Consider the following 14,603-nt stretch of genomic DNA (forward strand, 5'->3'; position numbering starts at 1 on the left):
AGCATAGTCCTACTGGAGTTTATTGGCAGCAAGGACCCATCCTATGGGTACATGAACACGTGTCACCTGTAAAAATTGTTATCTCGTACCCACCAGCTGTGCTACGTGTTATTCAGAAAGGGTATAAACTTAGTTTGCAAACCTTTGGAATGTTACCTGATAAGGTTATTACACCATATACCCAGGCAGAAATAACTTGGTTACAAAATTTTGCTGAAGATTGGACCTTGTTTTTATGTACTAATCCCTGAAAGTTTGATAATCATTATCCTTCTCATAAGTTGGTCACCTTTTTCAAAAATCATCCGGTATATTTCCCTAAAGTTATTTCTTTACAGCCTCTGGCAGGGGCTCAGAATGTGTTTACTGATGGATCTTCCACAGGGAGAGCTGTGGTAGCCTCCCCTCCTGATTTTGATATTTAGTCTATTGATACTAAATCTGCTCAGGTGGCTGAATTGATTGCTGTACAAATGGCCTTAGAGAAATATGCTGATATTCCATTTAACATTTTTACTGATAGTCAGTATATAAGCAAAATTCTTGCACCTTTGGAAACTGCAGCTTATATTGCCTCTGTATCTCGAGTCCAGACACAGTTATTGGCTATTCAAACCTTGCTTTGGGTCCGATCTGTTCCCATTTACGTAGGGCTTTTGCGGACTCATACTGACCTACCTGGTCCCTTGAGCAAGGGGAATGCATTGGCTGATCAGCTTACCTGTCAAATTTGTGCAGTTAGTCCAGAATCTTATGAAGCCGCAGAAAAAGCTCATAATCGTTTTCATCTCAATGCTGGGTCATTAAGATTTCATTCTAAGATATCTCGAGAGCAAGCCACTGACGTTGTTAAAAAATGTTCTCTGTGTACAGAACTTTTAATTGTTCCCCATTTGGGAATTAATCCTCGTGGGCTTGCTCCTAATTATTTATGGCAAATGGATGTTACCCATGTTCCTTCTTTTGGGCGTTTGCAATATGTTCACGTAACTGCAGATACATATTCTCATCTTATTTTTGCCTCAGCTCATACAGGAGAAAAATTATGTGATGTTAAAAGTCACTGTCTCCAGGCTTTTGCCTACATGGGAGTTCAAAAAACTGTAAAAACTGATAATGGGCCAGCCTACACCAGCACTGGCTTTGCTAAATTTTGTTGAGTTCTCCATTTCTCATAAAACGGGAATACCTTATAATCCTCAAGGACAAGCTATAGTGGAACGAGCGCATCGTATGCTCAAAGCCTATTTGCATAAAACAAAAAAGGGGGAATATGGTTCCACCCCCAGAGACCATTTGTCTTTTATTTTATACATTTTAAATTTTTTGACTGTTGATGCTCAATCTCATACCGCTGCTGACCGGCATTGGTGGCCAGATTTTTCCGGGATGCCTCATGTTAAATGGAAGAATCTAGCAGATGGCACCTGGTATGGTCCAGATCCTGTATTGGTGTGGGGAAGAGGAGCTGTTTGTGTTTTCCCACAAGATGCTGACAATCCAATATGGGTACCTGAGCGTCTGGTGCATGCTGTGGATTTTCCCGTCCAGAAGCCTGAAGACAGGACAGAGCCAAGAGATCAAGTAGATACTGGCTTGTCAACTGAAGGGTTGCTGGGATCCTGAGGAGCTAGCTGTGGTGGTCCGAGTGCTAAGGACCTATCTACCCATCCCATAATAATGCAGCCATTGCTGTGGCTGCCAGAGCAGCTAGAGCTGCTGGATTTTCCATTAGTCAGTCAGTTGGTTCTGCTTGCACAATGGATACCCTCTCAGGGCAGGTTGCAAATGCCTTGGCCATTCAAATTGAGCTAAATTTACAAATGAATATTGCAGTTAATTTTGCTATTGGTTAGGGTTAAAGTCCACTGCTAGGTTACAGTAAAGGCTTATTGTTGTTTTTCATGGACCCTGGAGTATACAATTTACTAATTGGCTCTTGAGATTATTCTAGTTTACTATACCAGTGTTCCTTTCACCAGTGCTGAGACCTTACTTAAAGGACTCCAATTCGTGCAGACTTATTAAGCACGCACAGTCTCCTAAGGAGTGCTTATATATGCTGGAGCATCATCTTCATGGTTTCATGGTGCCAGAGCCAAAGGCAAGCTCAGGTCAATGTTGCCACATGGCAAGTCCTCTTAGCAATTGCCCCAGAGTATCTTTCAGCACAAATCTGGCTGAACTCGGTGATGGGTGACTAGTGAGCCAATGACAGGAAAGGTTTTTGGGGGGCTGCCCCAACCTAAGACAGGAAATGTGTTTTGACCTGAATGCTTTCCCATGATGGATAAGGGGTATTTCCTGACGTCCAATGCCACCCAAGACAGGCCTAGTCATAATTTATATAAAAGTCATAATATATATAAAAGGGGGACCTGTAGGGCCCGGGTCTGCCCTTGTCCCTGGAGCTCATCTTGAGGACAGTTTCTGGTCAGATGACTAAGCTTCCTTTGTGTTCCTGTGCTCCCTCTGCCCCACCTGGTGATTAGCTGTAGGGCATTGTTGACTCTATTGTTGGTATGGTAATTTCCCACCTGCCTGGGTGGAATTCCTTGGGCAGCTGTGGGGTATATAAGATTTCCCCAATTCAGATGATCTCCTTTTGAATGACCCAGGTCTCTTTGTGTGTTCTTTCAATCTCCAGGCCTTTGTCCGAATCACATGCAGTACAGGGAAGTGCAAACTGTACCAAGGGGGTAACACAGAATCGGGTGTAACAGTCCAGTGCTCCAATGTGGGGCTCTGTCTCTATCTCCATCCATCGCCAGATGAAGGTTCTATGGTGATATGCAAGATATTCATCAGTAAGGCTATAGCATCTGGCCTTTTCCGGCTCCCTCTCCTCAGCTGCCCAAGGAACTAGCTGGGGGAATCTCCCTGGAAACCCAGGAGCCCCTCTAGAGTCATGTCTCTTGACAACCCTAAGATGGCTCCCTTAATTAAGATATGTTTCCTTGCTCAATATCCACCGTTCCTATATCCCAAGCATCCCATTCCTCCAAGCTCTCCCCATCCTCCCCTTCACGCTTTTCTCTCCCCATCTCCCCTTGCCCCCATCCCACCCCTCCCCCAAGTTCCCAAATTATGCCCAGCAATCTTATCTACTTCCAATAACCAGGAGGATAACTGTACGTTTTTTCTATTTGTTCATCTTATTGTCTTCTCAAGGATCACGAATTATAGGCTCAATGTCATTTATTTATGGCTAAAAACTGATTATGAGTGAGTACATCCCATGTTCATCTTTTTGGGTCTGGGTTACCTCACTTAGAATAGTGTTTTCTACTTCCATCCATTTGCATGCAAAATTCAAGATGTCATTGTTTTTTTTATCACAGAGTAGTATTCTAATATGTATATATTCAACAGTTTCTACATCCATTCTTCCACTGAAGGGCATCTAGGTTGTTTTCAGGTTCTGGCTATTACAAATAATCTTGCTATGAACATAGTTGAACAAATGCTTTTGTAATATGATAGGGCATCTCTTGGGTAAATTCCCAAGAGTGGAATTGCTGGGTCCTGGAGTAGGTTGATCCCGAATTTCCTGAGAAACTGCAACACTGCTTTCCAAAGTGGTTGCACAAGTTTGCATTCCCACCAGCAATAGATGAGTGTACCCCTTACCCCACAACCTCTCGAGCAAAGGCTATTATTGGTGTTTTTGATTTTAGGCATTCTAACAGGTATAAGATGGTATCTTAGAGTTGTTTTGATTTGCATTTCCCTGATTGCTAAGGAGGTTGAGCATGACCTTAAGTGTCTTTTGGCCATTTGAACTTCTTCTGTTGAGAATTTTCTGTTCAGTTCAGAGCCCCATTTTTTAATTGGGTTAATTAGCATTTTAAAGTCTAGTCTCTTGAGTTCCTTTTATATTTTAGAGATCAGACCTTTGTCAGTTGCAGGGTTGGTGAAGATCTTTTCCCAGTCAGTAGGCTGCCTTTGTGTCTTAGTGACAGTGTCCTTTGCTTTACAGAAGCTGCTCAGGTTCAGGAGGTCCCATTTATTCAATGTTGCCCTTAATGTCTGTGCTGCTGGGGTTATATGTAGGAAATGGTCTCCTGTTCCCATATCTTGTAGAGTACTTCCCACTTTCTCTGCTATTAGGCTCAGTCTGTTCTGATTAATATTGAGGGCTTTAATCCATTTGGACTTGAGTTTTGTGCATAGTGATAGATATGGCTCTACTTTCATTCTTCTACAGGTTGACATCCAGTTATGCCAGCACCATTTGTTTAAGATGCCCTCTTTCTTCTATTGTGCACTTTGGGATCCTTTTTCAAAAATCAGGTGTTTATAGATTTGTGGGTTAAGATCCGGGTCTTCTATTGGGTTCCATTGGTCGACTTCTCTGTTTTTTTGCCAATACCAAGCTGTTTTCAATACTGTAGCTCTGTAATAGAGTTTGAAGTCAGGGATGGTAATGTTTCCAGAAGTTCCTTTATTGTATAAGATTGTTTTGGCTATCCTGGGTTTCTTGTTTTTCCATATAAAGTTGATTATTGTCCTCTCAAGATCTGTGAAGAATTTTGATGGGACCTTGATGGGGATTGCATTGAATCTATAGATTGCTTTTGGTGGAATTGCCATTTTTACTATGTTGATCCTCCCAATCCATGAGCAAGGGAGATCTTTCCATTTTCTGGTATCTTCTTCAATTTCTTTCTTCAAAGACTTAAAATTCTTGTTCAATAAATCCTTCACTTCCTTGGTTAGAGTTACCCCAAGATATTTTATGCTATTTGTGGCTATTATGAAAGGTGATACTTCTCTGATTTCCCTCTCTGCTTCCTTATCCTTTGTGTATAGGAGGGCAACTGATTTTTTGGAGTTGATCTTGTATCCGTCCATGTTACCGAAGGAGTTTATCAGCTGTAAGAGTTCTTTGGTGGAGTTTTTGGGGTCGCTTATGTACACTATCATATCATCTGCAAATAACGAAAGTTTAACTTCTTCCTTTCCAATTCGAATCCCCTTGATCCCCATATGTTGTCTTATTGCTATTGCTAGGACTTCAAGCACTATATTGAAGAGATAAGGAGAAAGTGGACAGCCTTGTCGTGTTCCTGAATTTAGTAGGATGGCCTTGAGTTTTTCTCCATTTAGTTAGATGTTATCTGTCGGCTTGTTGTAAATAGCCTTTATTATATTTAGGAATGACCCTTGTATCCCTATTCTCTCCAAGGCCTTTATCATAAAGGGGTGTTGAATTTTGTCAAATGCTCTTTCCGCATCTAATGAGATGATCATATGGTGTTTTTTACCTTCAGTTTATCTATATGATGGATTACATTGATAGATTTTCATATGTTGAACCAGCCCTGCATCTCTGGGATGAAGCCTACTTGATCATAGTGGATAATTTTTCTAATGTGTTCTTGGATTCAGAGTGCCAGTATTTTATTGAGAATTTTTGTGTCGATGTTCATGAGTGAGATTGGCCTGAAATTTTCTTTCTTGGTTTAGTTTTTGTGTGGTTTATGTAGCTTCATAAAAAGAATTCAGCAATGACTCTTCTGTTTCTATATTATGAAATACCTTAAGGAGTATAGGTATTAGGTCTTCTTGGAAGTTCTGGTAGAATTCTTCATTGAAACCATCTGGTCCTGGGCTCTTTTTGGTAGGGAGGTTTTTGATCACAGTTTCTAATTCTTCGTGACTAACAGGACTATTTAGAATGTTCATCTGGTCCTGGTTTAACTTTGGTATATGGTACTTATCTAAAAAATGTCCATTTCTTTTACATTTTCCAATTTTGTGGCATACAGGCTTTTGTAGTAAGATCTAATGATTCTCTGAATTTCCTCTGTGTCTGTGGTTATTTCCCCCTTTTCATTTCTGATCTTATTAATTTGCTTGTTCTCTATCTGCCATTTGATTAGTTTGGCTAGGGATTTGTCAATCTTGTTGATTTTCTCCAAGAACCAGCTTTTTGTTTCATTGATTCTTTGGATTGTTTTCTGTGTTTCTATTTTGTTGATTTCTGCCCTCAGTTTGATTATTTCCAGTCTTCTACTCCTCCTAGGTGAGTCTGTTTCTTTTTTTTTCTAGAGCTTTCAGGTGTGCTGTTAAGTCTCTAATGAGTGGTTTCTCCATTTTCTTTAAGTGGGCACTTAGTGCTATGAAGTTTCCTCTTAGCACTGCCTTCATTGTGTCCCATAGGTTTGAGTATGTTGTGTCTTTGTTTTCATTAAATTCAAGAAAGACCTTAATTTCTTTCTTTATTTCTTACTTGACCCAGGTGTGGTTCAGTAGTTGACTGTTCAGTTTCCATGAGTTTGTAGGCTTTCTGGGGGTAGCATTGTTGTTAAATTCTAATTTTAATCCATGGTGATCTGATAAGACACAGGTGGTTACTAATATTTTTTTGTAACTGTGGAAGTTTGCTTTGTTACCGAGTATATGGTCAATTTTTGAAAAGGTTCCATGAGCTACAGAGAAGAAGGTATATTCTTTCCTATCTGGGTGGAATGTTCTATAGATGTCTGTTAAGTCCATTTGGTTCATTAGCTCCATTAAGTCTTTTAATTCTCTGTTAGATTTCTGTCTGATGACCTGTCCATTGGTGAGAGAGGAGTGTTGAAGTCTCCTACTATTAATGTCTGTGGTTTGCTGGCTGCCTTGAGTTCTAGTAATGTTTCTTTCACATAAGTGGGTGCTTTTATATTAGGGGCATAGATATTCTGGATTGAGACTTCTTTCTGAAGGATTTTTCCTGTTATGAGTATAAAATGACCCTTTCCATCTCTTCTGATTGATTTTAGTTTGAAGTCAAGTTTGTTAGAAATTAGTATGGCCACACCTGCTTGTTTCTTAAGTCCATTTGCTTGATAAACCTTTTCCCAACCCTTTACTGAGTCTGGGTGGATCTCCTCAGTTCCTGAGCAGGAGCTATTCCTTGCACCACAATCTGAAGGAGGCAGAACTCCTTTGCCAGAATCCTCAGACCTGCCTGGAGGGCAGCCTCTCACCCCTTTCCCTCAGCTGCTTCTTCTGTTTCATGCTAATAGCTCCTTGCTGGGCAGCTATCTCAGACAAAGGCCCAGCTTGCCAGTGGCAAGCTGAGTGAGATAAAGGAACTCCCCCCTCACCACTGACTCCAAGCCAGGATATGGCCAAGCAGGGTGGTTTTGTGACCCCTAATGAGTGGAGCGGTGCTTTAGGGATGCTGGGATGGGATAGGAAGAGAAGGGCAGAAGACGTGGGGAGAAACCCCTGAAGAATGACCAGAAAGATTTGGGCGTCGAGGAATGTCTGCAGAAACACACTCACCCTCCGCTGGGTCTTCTGTTTCAGCGAAAGCTATTCTTTGTTGAGTTCAAGTTTACCATTTGCATTAGCATTTTTAGGGCAACTTTGACATTTTATTTTCTGGCTGTATGTAGACTGTGGGAATCAAAATAGGTAAAACAATGATATAAAATACAGAAGACAATTTACTTTGATTCAAGTAGCTGATTAATGATGGATGAAAGTACATGAAAGCTGTAGAACCTAAGAAGACAGCAATAGTCAAAATGTGGGAGCTGAGGTGCTAAAGGTCTTGGATCTTCTCCCAGTGGATTGATTGTAGAAGATACTTACAAAGATGAAGACATAAGAGCTAAAGATAGTTATAGCTACTAAAACTTTAGATGGAGAGGTTTCCTGACTCAGCAGTAGTGGCTAGTATCTCAAAGCTCTTTTAAGACCCCCTAAAACCAAACACTTAAATATTGTCATATGCCATTACAACCAACTTGTGACTAATTGCAATAGCAAAAGCACAGAAGTAGTAGGAGTGAGCTATGCATTCTGGGTAGAAGATGACATTCTCTCTCACAAAATTATGCAGCATTTTGGGAGTAATGATATTGCACTGACAGCAGTCAATGAAGGACAGACTACTGAATAAATAATGCAGGTGTGTATGAAGCTGAGAACTAAACAGAATCAAGATTGTTATGCCAAGTTTTCCCATCATTCTAATAACATAGATTTCTAGGAATGTAAGGATCAGGGGCAACTGGAGCTCTAGAGCCTCCTTCCTTTTTAAGATAATTTGAAAGTCTAAACAGATAAGTTGTAAAAAGAACCATTTAATAGTTGTTAATATACTTTTTTTTTTACCTATGATTCAACAGTGATTATTGATTCTCTACCAGTTCATCTATAATTCTGACTTCTCTTACATGTGATTTTATGTTCCAATAACATCTTGTATCTTGATAATAATACTCTTTCCATTGAAGCAAAAATTTTTTTTGCTTTACTATATAAGCAATATCCCCCAGGAAAGACTTTCTATTTAAGATAGTGATGGGGACAGTTGTCTATCTCATCACTTTATTTCTGTCTTCTAGAATTTTAGGTTGGACAATCAGAAAGCTAAATTGAATTTAAAGGTACCAAATTAGAAAGCAAAAAGGAATACCATAATGACATATGATTAAATATAGTAAATATGATGGAGTTTATAGAAAATTCAGAATATTATAATAATATCTATTAGAAAGAAATAACAATAACAACAAAAGCAACTTAAAGATTACAAAACTCTCACAAAAGTTCAATTGAATTATTACAAAAATTGCATAATCTATGAAAGCTTTCCTCTTCTGTTTGTCTATGGCTTAATTAAAAATCAAGTCTGATAATCACTCTAGTACTATTTGTTTAATCCATAATTGCTTTGGCTATCTAGGATCCTTTGGTATTGCCTATGGATTTTAATATTGTCTTTGTATTTCTGTGAAAATGTCATGGGGACTGCTACTGCAATGAATCTGTAAATGGCTTTTGGTGAATCTGTAAATGGCTCCTGCTAGTTAAAATGAACTTTAGCAGTTCACTACCATTTGTTGAATATGTTTATTTTATTTCCATTTTTTCCATTTTATATTTTTGATTCTTTGTAAAAAAAATCAGGTGTATTTGAATTGATACCAGGTCTTTGATTTGATTCCAATCATCCTCTTGTCTGTGTTTAAGCCAATGCCAGTTTGTTTTCAGTACTGTAGCTCTGTTGTAGAGGTCAAAGTCAGGCATTGTGATACCTCCAGAAGTTCCTTTATTGTACATGATTGTTTTGGCTATCCTGTTTGTTTTGGTTTTTTTTTTTTTGCTTTTTAATGTGAAAAGTTGTACTCAATTTCCATCATTTATAGCCTCCTATCTCCTTCTGTATGTTCTAACTTCCTCTCAAATACATGACAATTTTAAAATTATTTAGGAGACACACACATATATTTTTCATGCTGGACTTTTGGTGGATAAACTTTAAGGTGACTCATCTCTTGAGAAGGCAGATTCTCATCATCTTAGAAGTCAATTAGTCATTAAGCACCTCTTACTTTTTTATAGGTGTGAGGCTTTATGAAAATTCCCTCATCTAGGTTGGCATGTTAGCTTGCAGTGTCACTATGCAATTATTGTTTAGGCTACATACTGTTGAAATTTCATAGTGTGGAGCTTCCATGTCTTATATAGAAGACTATCTACAGTCAACATCCTGGTCCCCTGGCTCTTACATCTTTCTTTCTATCCTTCTTTGATATTCTTAGAGCTATTAATGTTTCTTTCTATCCTTCTTCTATATTCTTAGAGCTATAAATGTTGATGATATCTCAATTGTGGATGGGAAACCCACAGCAAATCCTTTTATGGAAATTGTTTGATAGCCCTATGAAATATGAAACGTAGTTTGATCATATACCTTAGAAACTTCAATATTAGCTATATATGCACAATAACGAAAAACATATAAGCAAAAAACCAAACACAAAAACTTGTAAAGGAATAATCAAGGCAATAATAATTAAAATAGTTACATAAGAAGCACACCAGATGTTCAATGCAGTGTTAAATACAAAGCTCTACTTCATCTATTCTTGAACTGGAGTGTTATGATACAATAAGAAAGAAAACGCTGACATCTTACAGCCTGAAAGAACAAAATGTATACCAAGAAGGAAACATTATACAGAAGAGGAGGCATGTGGTAGATTCCATTGACATGAAACATCTCTAATCAGCAAATCCAGAGAAACAGAGAGCAACTAGGGATTGTTAGATGCTAATTAAAATAAGTTCCTGTGTACTGCTAATAATGGGTCCAGGAATATTTTTGAAATGGTGATGAAAATATTTCACAATTAGAATGCAGAGATCACTAATGAGCATTGTAGGCACATTAAAAAATGAATGAATTGTACATTAGAGAAAGATGAATGTTAATATATCAGTTTCATTTGTATACACTGTGTTATTAAGTTAATCTCCAGCAAGTAATAATGAAGCTGTTAATATCACACAAAGTACAGTATGAGGTTGACACATTCCAAGGAGCCTTTCCCATGAAGATTATACCTCTTGTGTGCCTCTGTATTTATATTAAATATAAAAATTCCCCTAGTTAATGTGGCATTACTGCCTCTGCAAGAAAAAGAAAACAAGCAAAAAATAAGAAATTTTTACTGAAAACATTTAGTTTTTTATTACATTAATGTTATCTACATACTATGTGAATGGAAAAACATAAATTGTACTAATAAAAATTAATTTACAGTGAAAAGTAGACAATTCAAAAGGTTTTCTCAATCAGCATGATTCATTTTGTAGAGAAGTTGAGTTTTTAGGAAAACAGGGATGAAGCATAATTATTAAAAACTCAGAGACACAAATTGAGATTCAATCTCAAGGTCAGAAAGGAAAAAACAGCCGGCTACTGTCTCTTACCTCTATCTCAGTCTGAAATGGTGATCCTTCCTCCAGGAATCTCAGAATGATACTGAGTCTGAGAGCTGTCTTCTCCCATCTTATAATACTTTCATGTTCTAGATTAAGAATGTGCATCACTAGTACCTGATTTCTATGGCAAGCTTGTGTGGCTACTGGGTTAAAAAATGTGTGTTATTGTAGGTATTAGAATTAAAGTGTGTGTCATTGCTGCCTGGTCTGTAAGGCTGACCAGTATGTCTGTTTTACTTTTCTGATCATCAGGCAAGCTTTATTTATTAAAATACAAATAAAATGCCATTACATAATGCAGACATTTAGGTATCATTATATATATAAAGAATTGTGTGTCATTCAATATTTTTGGCTAATAGAATAAAATAATGGATAGCTACAGCTTTAATATGTAATTTATTTTATACATACATGATTTTAATATATAATTTGTTGCATGGGATAGTTGAACATTATTGGTGAATATCAAGGTCTGTATCTCACACTAACCTGAACTCAGAAAATATCTCAATACTTACCTTAAATATAAAGTTTTCAGTTCTTAATTAAGTTCTGAGACTCCCTTGGTGTCTGCTGTATCCTATTTCAACAGAAATAGAACTCTAAAAAAGAGATTTTTATCAGTAATTTGAATTATGGCATATAAAAATTTCTATGATATTTAGGAATACAAATATATAAGTAAATACATCTATGTGTGCCATATTGTTAGTTAAATAGCTCATAATTTGAAAGTGAGTAGAAGATGGTATGGTCCATGGTTTGGAGGAAGGAAAGCTAATGGAAAGATGTTGTAATTCGATTACAATTTTAAAACAAAAGACATAAGCATGACTTTGTTAGAAATAGTAATGAATCATACTGATTAAAAGAAATTTTCTTCCAATATCAATATGCACTGATATAAAAATAGACTTAAAATTGTTAAGCAACCAATTTTATGTAGTTCTTCAGCCTAAAAGAATAAATGTAGATTGTCTGCTTTTAAGAATGTGAGACAAACATCACACATGGATATATAAGGTATTTGGAAAGTTCCTGATGGAGCACAGCTATTATGAGGCTGGTCCATAATTGTGAGGATAGGGCTACCAAAAAAGATATTTTTAGGAAGTATTAGAAAGAACATATAAATACATGCAGATATGAATAATGAAAAAGGATTTTTAAAAAAAAGGTAGGAGACATATATGGAGACTTTGGAGAGAAGAAAGGGATGAAGAAATGGTGCAATCAAATATAATCTTAAAAAAGAAAAAAGAGTTTTAAAAAATGAAAGGCAAACTATTTCTTTGACACAAGAATTGCATGTCAAGACATCCACAGAAAAGAACATTAAAAGGGACCACAGTCAAACTTTACCATCTTCTTTTAAATGTTACATTATCACTGTATTCTATTATAAATTTTATGGGCACTAATGTGTTTACTATAATTACATTTAGTTATATCTTTCTTACAAATTTATCACAAAAAAATATGTAACACTTCTTACCCTGAACTTCATGTGCTATAATTGAATAATGCTTTGAATGTAGGAATAAAATATCAACAATCTTATCAACATCTTCAAAATGAAATGCATCACAGCTTGACTTAAAATGAATAACACAAAAGCATTTTTCTTAATATTCTACTGAGCAAAAGATGGGACCCAGAGGGAAGTTGTGGTCATACACACATATAGGACCTGGAATGAAAGTGGCTTAGACAGACAGATAGTTACCATACATCTTTTTAAATAGGGTATAGAACAGACCAGGAGCCTTAAATTTTAAGAGATAAGAACTCATATTCAAACATAACTCTCCTTCTCAGTGTTGGTTACTTCTTTTCCTTTCCTCTGTTTCTAAAAAAAAAAAAAAAAAAAAAAAACTGGTTTTGAAGGTGTGAGAGGGAACACACAGAATTTCTCTTTTAAATCACTCATCTTTATTGCTTATAAATCTGGTTTGCAAAGCCTTTGGTCTCTTGCCCAAATGTTGGTAGAACAAGATATTAAAAACTGTGCAAACATAATAAGAGTTTGAGTAAAAAAATAATGATAATGATCTCTTGCTGAATCACATCCTTCACAATTAAAATTTCCATTTTCCCCTCTGACTCTCAATTCTGTAATGTAACCAAGTGGGAGAATTATGCCTCCTTGTTGAAATACGATTTTAATAAAAATATATAAGAGGTACTGTCACAATATTAAAGTAATGGATTTCCTAAAATTTAAGAATGTATTAAAAATGTATTATCAAAGGTGATTTGGGGAAATTGAAAGCAGGTGAAAGAGCTAATACAGAGAATTTGGTCCTTTTACCTATACAGACATCTACCACATGTACTTAGATAATACAAGAGAATTCTAAATTTATTTTACTTGAAAATTTTACCTAAGGGTTAAATAAAACCTGTTTTATCCAACCCAAGTTAGTAAAAATGTGATTAAATATATCAATCCTTCATATCCATTTCCACTACTGAAATTTTGAGCATTTTATTATACAAGGGCTAGTACAAGCTTTATATTTGCTAGTTTTTCTGTGTCAGACAGTTTTGTTTATATTAGAGCATATTTCAATTAAATTTCTAAAATCAAAACAAAATAATACAAATGACATAAAAGTCAATCTAATAAAATACAAAAAAATCCTTATATAATGGAACTTTTAATAGTCCTCAGAGAATGTGAGGAAAATTTTAGTGAAGAACTCACCCTAGTAACGTTCTTAATACTTAATATAGTAAATAATCAAGACTCACAGCCTTATGGATGAGTTTGTTATAAACCAAGTAATGTATTTCACATATAAAATAATACCTTGTAAGACACAAATAAGTACTTAAAGCAAACTTTGTCTAAATATGGCATTACAGAATTTAAAGAAAAATCATTATAGCACAATGTTAAAAAAATAAGCACCTTAAAAGTTTAGAATTAATGTAATCTGAACTCTGAATGTATATAATATTCAATACAAATCTTTCTTCTGGATTCTCTCTATATTGAACAAGGACACACACTATTTGCAAGTGCTTTAATTTTTTTTAGATACTGTATTAATTACTATTATTACTGTGTTTGTTTATACATGTATTCACACAGTTCTTCTATGCTGTTCACATGTGAAAGCCAGAAAATAACTTTGGAGAGCCTGTTTCTCCTTCCACCATGTAGATTCCTTTCTTAAAATTGATTTACTATAGAATTCTTAATTTTATGTAAACTTGATGAAAAAAAATCTCTTCATGTAAAATGTAGACTACTGAGTTGCTTTTAAAAATTTACATTGCAAAACTATAAAAAATAAAAATAATTATGCTTTTGGGAGTTATTAGATAAGATGAGAAAGACAATTATAATATGTACTCACTCATATGCAGTTTTTAAACATAAAGCAAAGAAAATCAGCCTACATATTACAATCCCAGAGAACCTAGACAACAATGAAGACCATACAAGAGAGATACATGGATCTAATCGACATGGGAGTAAAAAAAGACAAGGTCTCCTGAGTAAATTAATAGCATGGGGAACATGGAAGAGGGTTGAAAGTGAGGGGAGAGGAAAGGAGGGAAGCAGAGAAAAATGTATGGCTCAACAAAATCAACAACAACAAAAAAAAAGAAAAGCAGTGTGTAAGATCAAGCTTCAAAGACATTTTCTAGCATCTTTCCCCACACCAGTCTCATTCTTTCACCCTAATGCTCTCTCTCTCTGTCTCTCTTTCTCTCTTTCTTTTACTCCTATCTATAACTAGTCTTGAAATACAACCAAAAGGATATCCATTCTATTTCGAAAAACTAGCAAACAAAATCTGCCATATTAGCATAAATTTACTAGACTTGGCTCTGAAAATGTGATAAAATTTACATAT

Source organism: Arvicola amphibius, chromosome 3, assembly GCF_903992535.2.
Source record: "Arvicola amphibius chromosome 3, mArvAmp1.2, whole genome shotgun sequence".
In the NCBI taxonomy this organism is placed as follows: domain Eukaryota; kingdom Metazoa; phylum Chordata; class Mammalia; order Rodentia; family Cricetidae; genus Arvicola; species Arvicola amphibius.